This window comes from Capsicum annuum, chromosome 3 (assembly GCF_002878395.1).
Source record: "Capsicum annuum cultivar UCD-10X-F1 chromosome 3, UCD10Xv1.1, whole genome shotgun sequence".
Lineage (NCBI taxonomy): Eukaryota > Viridiplantae > Streptophyta > Magnoliopsida > Solanales > Solanaceae > Capsicum > Capsicum annuum.
In genome coordinates this window covers 249,289,402-249,301,757 of record NC_061113.1, presented here as the reverse complement: position 1 = coordinate 249,301,757, position 12,356 = coordinate 249,289,402, and the positions used below count along the sequence as shown (strand labels likewise).

The 12,356-nt window shown below is 35.5% G+C and overlaps 1 pseudogene; it reads right to left on the bottom strand.

The window, feature by feature from the left end:
* Positions 1-1,433: 1,433 nt before the first annotated feature.
* Positions 1,434-12,220, bottom strand: LOC124896880 (annotated as a pseudogene).
* Positions 12,221-12,356: the final 136 nt, after the last annotated feature.

Below are 12,356 nucleotides of genomic sequence, written 5' to 3'. Positions count from 1 at the left end.
TACATTATTAGGTCGGTCCTTTACACATTAACATTCAACTTTTGAAAAATTAACATAGGACAAATGTTAGCGCCTGATCCTCCATCAATTAACACTCGAGTGATGATGGAATGTTCACATTTCACAGAAATGTACAGACCTTTGTTATGCTCAGTACCTTCCATAGGCAATTCATCATCTGAGAAAGTAATTTTATTTGCTTCAAGGATCCTTTCAATAACTTTTTCCTGATGATTTACTCTAACCTCACTGGGAACACATGCTTCATTAAGAATCTTCATTATAGATTTGTGGTGTTCCTCTGAATGTATCAATAAAGACAACAAAGAAATCGTGCTGATGTCTTCTTTAACTGTTCTACAATAGAATGTTCTGGCAATTTCATTTTTTTAAGAATTCTTCAGCTTCTTCAGCAATGACAGGCTTCTTGACTGTCATTCGTTCTTCACCACCTTTTTTATTCTTTCTTAACTCTACTGGAGCATAACATCTTCCAGATCAAATTAATCCCCCTACTTCATCTACATCTTCATTCACTTCTTTCCCATTGTGCATCACCATAACGCAATCATAATTTCAATGGACAACCTTGGAATCAACCATATGCATATGTGACACTGGTTTAATAACAATAGGAGCTATGGGAGCTCTTTTTATGATTAAAAGAGGCTTATTGTACTTTCCAGGAATAATGAGTTTTGGATTCACTTGACTTGACCCAATATTTTCTAAAATCTCTTTCCCCACCACCAAGGGAGCATTCAATGATTCGGGTTTTATTATCAATACCTCAATTTTTGCAGAATTTTCTTTTGTAAAATCCACAACATTTGCTGATTTTTCTGAATCAGATTTAATTTTAATAATCTGCTTAAAGGATATCGTAGCATCTTCACCACTGAGTATCACTTCGATCATGTTTGTTTCATTATGATCTGGCAGCAGATTTTGATTGAAATTTGGAGCGTCTAGACTTTCTACCTTGATCTGTTGGGTATTAATCAACTCTTGAATGGCTCTTTTCAGATACCAACATTTCTCTATGTCGTGCCCTTGGGCATCAGAATAGTATTCACATCTTCTATAATAGTCCAAGTTCTTTGGAGAAAGATTCGAGATCCTTCTCTCAATTGGGTTTAGAACATTCATTTTTTTCATCCAATAAAATAAACTGGTGTAAGATATTCCAATAGAAGTGAAATTATCTTTTACCATTTATCCCTTTTGAAGTCTTCTCTAGGCCATAAATTAGACCTGGAAGGGCCTCTTTGAACTTGCGGGACCAGTAGATGATTTTGGATGGATGGTGCATGCCATTGTGGGTGAGAAGGAGCCCAAGCATATAGTTATGCAATGTAAATAGCATATTGAGGTGAAGGAACAAAACATAATGGATTTTGTGCGTATGGTTGACGTGCACCTCTCCAATTTTGTCATGGACTTGGCACGACTGTTGCTACATCCTCTTTTCTTTTATTTCCCCCGATACTTCCTGTACCACTTTGAATTGCCTGTGTTGTTGCTTTCAAAGTGGCCTGACTGATGATTTTTCTTGATTTTATTCCATTTTATACCATCTCTCCAACTTTGATAACTTTGGAAAATATGATTCTGATAGTAGAGAGCAAATGATGGAAATAATCAGGCTCTTGTGCTTGCAGAAAAATATCAATCATTTCAGATTCTTTTATCAATGGTCTGACTCTTGAAGCCTACTCTCTACATTAATCATTTCGTTCATCTTTTTTCTCATGTTGACAAGCATAGTGCGATCTGGCACTATCTTAATGTTATATTGAAATTGTTGAATGAAATCCCATGCCATGTCATTCCATACGTGCCAACGGGAAATGTCTTGATCAATAACCATTCAGAAGCTATTCCTGCTAGGCTTTCTCCAAAGTAAGCCATCAATAATTCCTGCTTTCTTCCTGTGCCCCTTAATTGATTGCAAAACTTTTTCAAAAAAGCTACAGGATCGTCGTGTCCTTCATATTTGTCAAACTTTGTCATTTTGAATCCTATCGACAAATGGACATCAGGAAACATACATAAACCCTTGTATGAAACATTTTTTGGTCCACCTAATCCTTGCATATTTCTCATACTCTTCTCTAAGCTTCTAACTTTTCTAGCCATCTCCTCATGTTCCTCATTCTTGGCAATCATCTCAATCACAATAGGAGTATCACGTTGATGAACATGATAATATGGATTTTGAGATTTGAAAGTCATTTCAAGAGGATACAACATATCATGACTTGGTTTCCCTATATTCTTTGGTACTGTCAGTTGAGTACCTGCGGTGGCTGGTGCTAAGAAGTAAAAAGTGGATTATTTTCGACAGACGGATTCGGTGGGTGCATGGTAGAAGTACCATCAACTCCAGACATATTAGCAGACGGGCCAAATCCTGGTGGGTAAAATGGATCACTAGTTTGAGATGGGTCAGAATTTGGATCATTTGAAGTTGAAAGTCCAGGGATTGAAGAAGGCGGGGCTTGTCTATTCAACCAAGCTTGGTACATCTCTGCAATCTGTTGTTTCAATGACTTTATTTCTTCCATTGATGCCACTTTCTGTAAAATCAACTGATTCTGCTCTTCTTCACTGTCATACCCTATACCTTCTCTACGAGTCATTCTTTTTTTACCCTTGTATCTGGTGTTATACGGATGCGATTCCAATTTAAACCACAAATCAACCACCAATTACTTTATCTTTTTGTAACCAAGTAGAAAATAGGTGAATGCTATATTTTTAACACATTATAATGTCAAGTTATATGTCATGCTTCTATATGCATTTTTGAAACTATCATGGAAGGCTTTATGTTTCATCCCAGTTTTTCTAGGCATATTTTTTCAAAATTTATGATCGAACCCTTTGGAGGGTTGCGTACGTATCATGTCAAGACATGAATTAGATCTTGTGTAGTTCGGAAGGAATTTAACAAAATTGTTTTGTCATTTTTTTTATTGAAAAAAATATTTAATGTAAGTGAAGTAAAATATATGTAATATATATAGAAATAAAAAGTCAACTTCATTACATTCTATAATATAAATACGACAAAATAACTGATCCAACTCCTAAAATAAAACCTACTAACTGACATCTAAAAACTAAAAGACATAATATCTAAACAAGAAGTTTTAAAACTGAAAATGAAAAACTATGACAAAGAAAACAACTATCCATTCAAGGAGAGTTCGGCTTAATATGTCCTCCCAAACTCAAATATATGTCCTCCAATGAAGTAGTGAGATGCTGTGCGAAAACTGGTACTTGTGCCAAAAAGTTCTCACGATCCAACTGCTGATAATCCAAACCCATTCTGGCAGTATCTTGTGCTACACGGAGGACCTTCCCTCGAGGAGAACTGAAGGCCTCATCCCATTACTGGTCCTGTAGATCTCGGAAATCAACCATCTCTCTTGCACGCTGTTCACGAGAAGAAGCAACCTCTAACTGTTCTCGCAATATTCCTCTTTCACGGATCCACTGAGATCTTTTTTGATCAAATTCTTCTTGCATGTTCTTTTCAACTTCTTGTAGTTGTTGTCGGCGAGATGCGGTGAGTTTTGCAATGTGTCACCCTCTCGTGGTAGCCAATTTGATTTTTCCCCGAAGTGCAACCTCAATATCTGCTGATTTAGCATTTTATTTATCAAATTCCCTTTGTTGTTCATCTATTTTTGCCGTGGCATGCTCTAATTCTGCACTCAAAGCTTGGTTGGCCTCATGATGTTCTCATATGAATCTCTTAATTTCTGTCCTGATTGCAGCTTCCTGATCTATAGGTCCCCTAACTGATCTTTCCAATCTGACTGGCAGACTCGACTGTTCTTCAAACCATTCACGGTAATCTGGCTGTACTTCTCATTTCTCATGCTCTATGACCATCGTTTCAATCCCCATGATATGGCATCCTTCCAAAATCTACTGGGTTAATTCCTCCAGAAGTGGAATCTCTGGTTTGACCTCAAATACAAACTCTTTCATGTTTTTCATAATGGGAATTATTTGACGTCTTCCAAGCTAACGTAAAACTCTCAATGGAACATACGGTTAAACACCCCTAATACCCATTAATACTAAGAACGGCTGAATGACAGAACTGTGTATGACTTGCCTCCAAGGGAACCAAGGGATATTCCAAGTGATTTTATCTGTTGTCAGAGAACGAAAAAGCTTATCCCAATCTCTAACTCCTTCTGGGCATTTATATTTCTCTAATCTCTCTTCGTAATCTTTGATAGGATTGAATCTTTTCGGATTAAATCTTGCCATTGTAGGACGTCGGTAGAGATGATCCACAATCTACATCTGTAATAAGATGTTACATCCCTCGAAAAAACTCTTTCCTTTCTGACAAACAGTCAAAGCACGGTAGATATCTGCCAGGATCATTGGCACCATAGTATAATCTTTCTTAATCAGTATCTTTACTACTCCTGCTAAACGAATGTTAATTTTTTGTTCTCTCCTTAGGAAGACCATAGTGCCTAAAAAGAATACCATGAATGCAAATCATCTGTGAACCTTCAAGGTCTCAAAATTCCCCTTATTACAGAGCTTCTTACCGTACTTTTGAACCCATCTTGCCTTCCGTATCTATCGTACAAAAACTGCAAGGAAACCCAACTTTTTTTCATTGATTCTTCTTTTGAATTCCTTATGTTCATGAGTTTGCAAAATTTGTTTATTGAAATGAGTCTCGAGGCAATAAGTTTCTTCCGATGTATATCCCCATATAAAACATAGGCCGCTATCTCCTCTACAGTAGGAGTCAACTCATAATCCGAAAAATGAAACATATTGTTCTTCGGGTCCCATAAGGTTAGTAACGCATAAATCACCTCCCTATTAGGCTTTATTGTCATAATACTTGTCAAAAATTCCAAATACTTATGTATCTCGTCATAATCTAATGTATCCATTTCGTTCCACCACAACCAAAGCTGCAAAGTGGTACAATCCATAACCTGAAGCGGTACACTCCCATCTCTCTTTGTCTTTGGACGCTTTCCACGAACAGGAGGAGACATTTTATACCTGTTGACAAGGACATGAAATTAATAAATGTCTAGATTTAGGCTGAAATTAATTCATTAATTTGTGAAATGAATTTTTTAACTTGACTTGAGAACTCTGATTGATAATATATTTAGAAAAAACAATTATTTAAGTTGACACTTACAAAAAAAAATTGCAATAACAGACCTCTAGACAATTTTAACTATATATTTGGAGACAATACCCACTAAATACCCTTAAGAGAACGAAAAATGACTAAGAAATAAAGAAAAATAGAATGATCATTTTATGTATGAAGTATAAAAATTTCAGTCTCACGACCCCTAGAAGGTTCAGGACTGTTAAAATATATGTTTACATATTTTATTACTTTATAAAAATTCAGCTCACGACCCCTAAAGGTTCAGGCTATTATGATTTTTATTTTAAAATTAATTTTGAAAAATTAAGAGGAAAAGTAAAATAAAAATAATAATATTCATGAAAATAATCATTTTTTCTTCTTCTTATTTTTTTTTTCAAAAATATTAAGTTGCCTAAAAAGCCGGTCAACAATACAATAAGTCTTCCAAATTAATGTCAAAAAGCACGTAGGATGCACATGTTGGTCTTTATAAATTAGGTCACCTGTCCAAGACAGACCCGACCCCTGTGCCTAGTCCCGCAAAGTCAAATGCATATGATGCAAATAAAGCGGCACCTAGTAGGGATAACCAGATTCTGAGTTTTCAGTTCTTCTAAGTTTAAACCTTATAGGGATAGGTGTCTAGACTGGCTTGCCCGAGCGGATACTCAAGCCGGGGAGGGACAACTTGGTCGGTAGTAGGGCAACACCGCCTTCGTTGCCGATCCGAACCCCGCCTAACATGTGTGACTATATCCTTCACCAGGTGCCTCGACACTCCGGCTATCTCAAAAAGAAGGTGGGATGCATATGCTGCATTTCCTCTATCCTATTTCAGAGACTTAGAAGGGGTACGCGAGAGAAGATAATATATAATACAGTTCAGATAAGATCAAAGCAGTAAATGAGCAACAAGTAGCACATAAGGCCAACAAACACAATATCAAAATAATTAAAGCAAGTAAAAGCCAAAATCCAAAGCTCGAATTCTAGTTAATCCCCAGCAGAGTCGCCAGAGATGTCACACCCCTTTTTCGCTCGAAGGGATCGAGGTCGAAGGGTTTTTCCAATTAAAGTGATGATATTGAATAGAAATTATTTTAATTACAGAGTCGTTACTTGGAATTGAGTTTTGGTGTTCAAAGTTACCTTTTTGAATCTCTAATCAAAAGGAAATGACTCTTTATTATGGTCTGCAAAAACAGAAGACCCGTAAGGAATTTTGTTGACCGAGGGGAAGGTGTGAGGAACCCCTCGAGTCTCGTGGTTCTAGCACGGTCTCTTTTATTGACTTATCTTGACTTAAATTATTTTATAAATTGTGTGAAGGCCTAAGATTGCTCATTTTAATATACTAAATTTATTTAAGACTCTTGTAAAAAAAAAATGATTAAAGTGATTTTTAGAAAAATATTTACCAAGGTGTATTATTACATCCTTAAATTTTAAGTGTCTAAGAAAGATGCATACACCGCATTCTTAATTGAGTCGTTCGAGGAAAGTTGAAGGATTTTTTCAATTAAAGTGACGGTATTGAATAGGGATTAATTTATTTACAGAGTCGCCACTTGGAATTGAGTTATGGTGTTCCAAGTCACCTTTTTGAATTCCTAATCAAAAGGAAATGACTCTTTGTTGGTCTGGAAAAATGAAAGACCGGGTAAGGAATTCTATTGACTGAGGGGAAGGTGTGAGGCACCCCTCAAGTCCTGTGGTTCTAGCACGGTCTCTTTTATTGACTTATCTTAACTAAAACTATTTTGAAAAAATTATGTTAAGGCTTAAGTTCGCTCATTTTTATTATATTAAAACTTGTATATTCTTTTATATTAAATAAATTAATGAAAATTAAAAAATAATTGCAAGAAAAATATTTGCCAAGGTTTATTTTTACACTCTTGAATTTTCAAAAAGTCTCAAAAAGATGTGTATGCCGCATTCTTAATTTACCTAACATCAAAAACTTTATTTTATCTTTTATAAACTCGTAGCAACTTTTTTTTTTATTCAAAACATTATTTATCCTTAACATTAAACTAAAACAATAATCATTTAAAGTAATTAATTAATTTAATAAATAATTATCAAAATTTATTAACGACATATAAATAAATAACTAAATAATGAAAATAATATCTCCTAAATCAATTAATTTCACTTGTTATAAATTTTTAAAATAATTTAATAATTCATAAGAATTACACAGTTAATTAATATATCATGATTATGAAAAGAATAAGAAAATACTAAAATTAATAACGTGACATTATATCACAATATGTTAATATATTACATTCTTTAAAAATATGAGTCATTGTTATATTCCAAAACTACTTCCTTATCTTAAAATAGTTGCATAAAGATATTATTTCACATTTCTCAGTTATGAACCAAAATTGTATCATGCCACTGGAAAAATAAATATACGGCCAGATCTGTGAATTTTTCGTTGGACGTTAACGGAAGAAAAGAAAATGGCGATGCCAGTTAGAGAGGCCAACTCCAGTGAGTTGGTTCGCTGGAGTGGGTATTTTGGGGTCAGTGGTGGCTGGCGGCGGCGGGGAAAGGAGAAGGGCGGTGGGAAAGGGAAGAAGAGAATGGCAGCGCTGACTTCGCCGGCTGGTGGCATGAAAAAAAAAAAGAGAGGGGGTGACAGAAAAAGGAAGATTGAAGCGGCACGGGACCGATTTGAAGTTTTCCGGTGGAATCACGTCACCGGAACAGTAATACACTGTGAGATGAATTATTTTAGCAAAGTTTACCCTCGTTTTGGGATTTTCGACGAATTTCTCACTGAAAAATTCGAAAATACCAATTCTTTTCATCTCATTCAATTATGGATTTTTGATTGATTTTTTCTCTTTTTTTCTCAACTCTTTTTTTTACCTCATTTTTCTTGATATTAAATTGTTGGCACACTTCTTGTATCAAATGATTGATGAGATTTGCAGCATTATCGATGATAATTATCTTCGAAATGCCAAACCGACAAATGATGTTGGAGTGAATAAAATCAACCACTGCTTTCTTAGTCACTGACTTGAAAGTCGTTGCTTCCACCCACTTTGTGAAATAATCAATGGCTACCAAGATGAATCTATGTCCATTTAAGGCCTTTGGTTCAATTGGTCCAATTACGTCCATTCCCCAAGCCACAAAATACCATGGAGCAGTCATTGTATGCAACTCAGATGGAGGGGAATGTATCAAGTCTCCGTGTACCTGGCATTCATGACATTTACGAATGAAATTGATGGAATCTCATTCCATGGTGAGCTAATAATAACCTGCTCGGGGTATTTTCTTTGCCAAAACATACCCACTCATGTGTGGACCACAAATCCCAGAATGTACTTCAGTCATGATTTTTGAAGCTTCTTTAGCATCTACATACCTCAAAAGTCCAAATCAGGAGTCCTCTTATACAACATTTCTCCACTTAGGAAAAATCCACTAGACAAACATCGAATGGTTCTCTTTTGGTTACCATCGATATGTATAGGATATTTTCCAGTCTGAATATATTCTTTGATATCATGAAACCACGGCTCCCCATCAAGTTCTTCCTCAACCATATTACAATATGCATGTTGATCATGAATCCTTTTATGTAAAAGATCAATATAAGTTTTGTCGGAATGTTGAAGCATCGAAGATAAGGTCGCCAAAGCATCAGCAATCTCATTATGAGCTCTGGGAATGTGTTTGAACTTTATTGATACAAATCATAGACAAATATCTTGCAAACAACCTCTATATGGTAGGAGTTTCGAATCATGAGTCTTCCAATCTCCTTGGATTTGGTGGACTAATAAATCTGAATCTCCTAATACCAACAGTTCTTGGATCCCCATGTCAATGGCTAATCTCAATCCCAGAATGCAAGCTTCGTATTCTGCCATATTATTGATATAATAGATTCAAAGTTGGGCTGTTATAGGATAATATTGTCCTGATTTAGAAATACAAAATGATCCTATCCCCACTCTTTTTACATTAAAAGCTCTATCAAAGAACAATTTCCAGCCTGAATGACACTCATCAGAAATAACTTTATCAATATACTATACCTCTTCATCTGGAAAATAAGTCTTTAATGGCTCATACTCCTCGTCAATAGGATTTTCAGCCAAATAATCTGCCAAGGCTTGAACTTTCATTGCAGTTCGTGTCACATAAACAATATCAAACTCTGTGAGCAATATCTGCCATTTCACGAGTCTGCCTGTGGGCATAGGCTTCTGAAAAATGTTCTTTAAAGGACCACACAAGAGATGAGGTAAGTAGTATAAGATGACAAGTAATGTTTCAGCTTTTGGTCTACCCAAGTTAGGGCACAACACGTCTTTTCAAGAAGTATGTACTTAGCCTCACAATTGGTAAACTTTTTGCTAAAGTAGTATATGGCCTATTCTTTTCTGCCTGTAACGTCATGTTGACCCAATACACAGCTGAAAGAATTGTATAACACAGACATGTACAATATCAAGGGTCTTCTTGGTTCTGGAGGAACCAAAATAGGCGGATTCGATAAGTATCTCTTAATTCTGTGAAATGCCTCTTGACATTCTTCAGTCCATTTAACTTTAGCATTCTTCTTCAATAACCTAAATATTGGCTCACAGGTTGTTGTAAGATGAGCAATGAATCTACTGATATAATTCAACCTTCCAAGTAAGCTCATCACCTCTATTTTATTTTTTGGTGGAGGCAGATCTTGAATAGCTTTTATTTTTGAAGGATCAAACTCAATGCCACATCGACTGACTATAAAACCCAAGAGTTTTCTGATGGAACTCCAAATACATATTTTGCTGGGTTAAGGTTGAGATCATACCTCCAAAGCCTTTTAAAGAACTTTCTCAAATCTTTGACATGCTCAGATTGCTCTCTCGACTTAATGATCACGTCGTCCACATAAACTTCAATCTCTTTGTGCATCATGTCATGAAACATTGTGGTCATTTCCCTCATGTAAGTTTCCCCAGATTTCTTTAGTCCAAAAGTCATGACTCGATATCAATATGTCCCCCATGGTGTAATAAATGATGTCTTTTCCGTATCTTCTGGATCCATAATGATCTAGTGATACCCCGTATAACAATCCACAAAAGACGCAAGATCATGTTTGGCACAATTCTCCAACAAAATATGGATATTAGGAAGTGGAAAATTATCTTTTGGACTCACCTTATTTAGATCACGATAATCAACACACATCCAAACTTTACAGTCCTTCTTTGGAACAGGGACAATATTTGCCAACCAAGTAGGACACTGGGCCACTCGAATGACTTTAACCTCAAGTTGCTTCATGATTTTCTCTTTAATTTTTACACTCATGTCAGTTTTGTGCTTTCTTAGTTTTTGCTTGACAGGAGGAAAAGCAGGATCAATTAGCAACTTGTGAATTACCAAATCAGTGCTCAAACCAGGCATATCATCATAAGACCACGTAAAGATGTTTTTATACTCATGCAAAGCTTCAATTATAGCTTTATTTTGTTTTGGTTGAACATGTAAACTTATCTTAATCTCCCTAATATTTTCATGATCTCCTAAATTGATCTCAGTTTTTTCCAAATTGGGATTTGTCTTATTCTCAAACTTTTTGAAATCTTTGCTTATATCCTCAAATGCTTCTCCTTCATCATATTCAACTTCTTTATTCATTATTTTATAATTAGATTGGGTTTTTAAATCTGGTTGACAATTCTTCATGAATGTCATATCATTAGAATTGGCTAGAAAGTACTGTATAATAGAAAATAAATAAATAAAAATCAGACTCAAAATAAAATGAAGGAAAACTACGCTTTATTAAAAACATAGATAGAAAGAGTTTTAACCTAAAATACCAAGTTGAAAGTTCTGAATTACAATCCTAGAATGATTCAAATTACAGGAGTAAAAATAAACAAACTACTAAGACTGTAAGAAAAATAAACAAACTACCAAGACTCCTTTATAATAGGGAGAAGAGTGGCCTCCCAATTGATAAGCTGGACATCAGGGCTGACAAACCGCACATCTGCATTGCTGGTACCTTCCCAAATTTCAACCATATCAGCTTCAATGAACATATTCTAAAAAAGGCCAACCAACTCTGTATCATCATCATTCATTGATTCTTCAGCAGGTAACTTGGAGGATCCTACAACACTAAATTTGAAGAAAAACTTGTGAAGTGATGGTATTGGCTTGGTAAGTGACATGACTCTTTCTTATGCTTTTTAGACTTCTTCATATCTTCAGCATTAGGCTCATATCCTAAACCAAAAGTACCAAAGTTCTCATAGAGGTTTACAGAATGAACTATGCCTTACAAAAACATCCCTAGACCTTTTCCTGGTTCAAAACCATGCTTTAACATTTCATTCACTACCATAATAGATGCAGAGCAAAATTGTGGTCTTGCGATGAGATTCCCCTTGAGGATATGCTCAACAGTCACTACCTCAGAAGCTTGATGAATTAACACATTATCTGCAGTATCTTCTTCGATGGAGGAAACGAAGTAGTATTTATACATGGATAAGTCTCCTTCACCATGAACAATTATATCTTGCATGTCGTGTTCACATTTGACCATTTGATACAATGTTGATGCGACTGCTTTAGCCCTATGAATCCATGGCCTTCCCAATAATATATCATATGAACTTTCAATGTTCAGCACTTGGAAATCCATAGAAAACTCCACAGGTCCAATTGTCAATATGAACTTTGTTTCACCATTGGCATCAGTTTTTGATCCGTCAAAACCTTTGACGCATACATTATTAGGTCGGATTTTTCCACATTAACATTCAACTTTTGAAATGGTGACATAGGACAAATGTTATCGCCTGATCCTCCATTAATTAACACTCGAGTGATGATCGAATATTCATATTTCACAAAAAAGTACAGACCTCTGTAATGCTCAGTACCTTCCATAGGTAATTCAGCGTCTGAGAAAGTAATTTTGTTTGCTTCAAGGATCCTTCCAACAACTTTTTCCAGCTGATTCACTCTAATCTCACTGGGAACACATGCTTCATTAAGAATCTTCATAATAGCCTTGCGATGTTCCTCTGAATGTATCAATAAAGATAACAAAGAAATCTGTGTTGGTGTCTTCTTCAACTGTTCTACAACAGAATGTTCTGGTAATTTTATTTTTTTTTAGAATTCTTCAGCTTCTTCATCA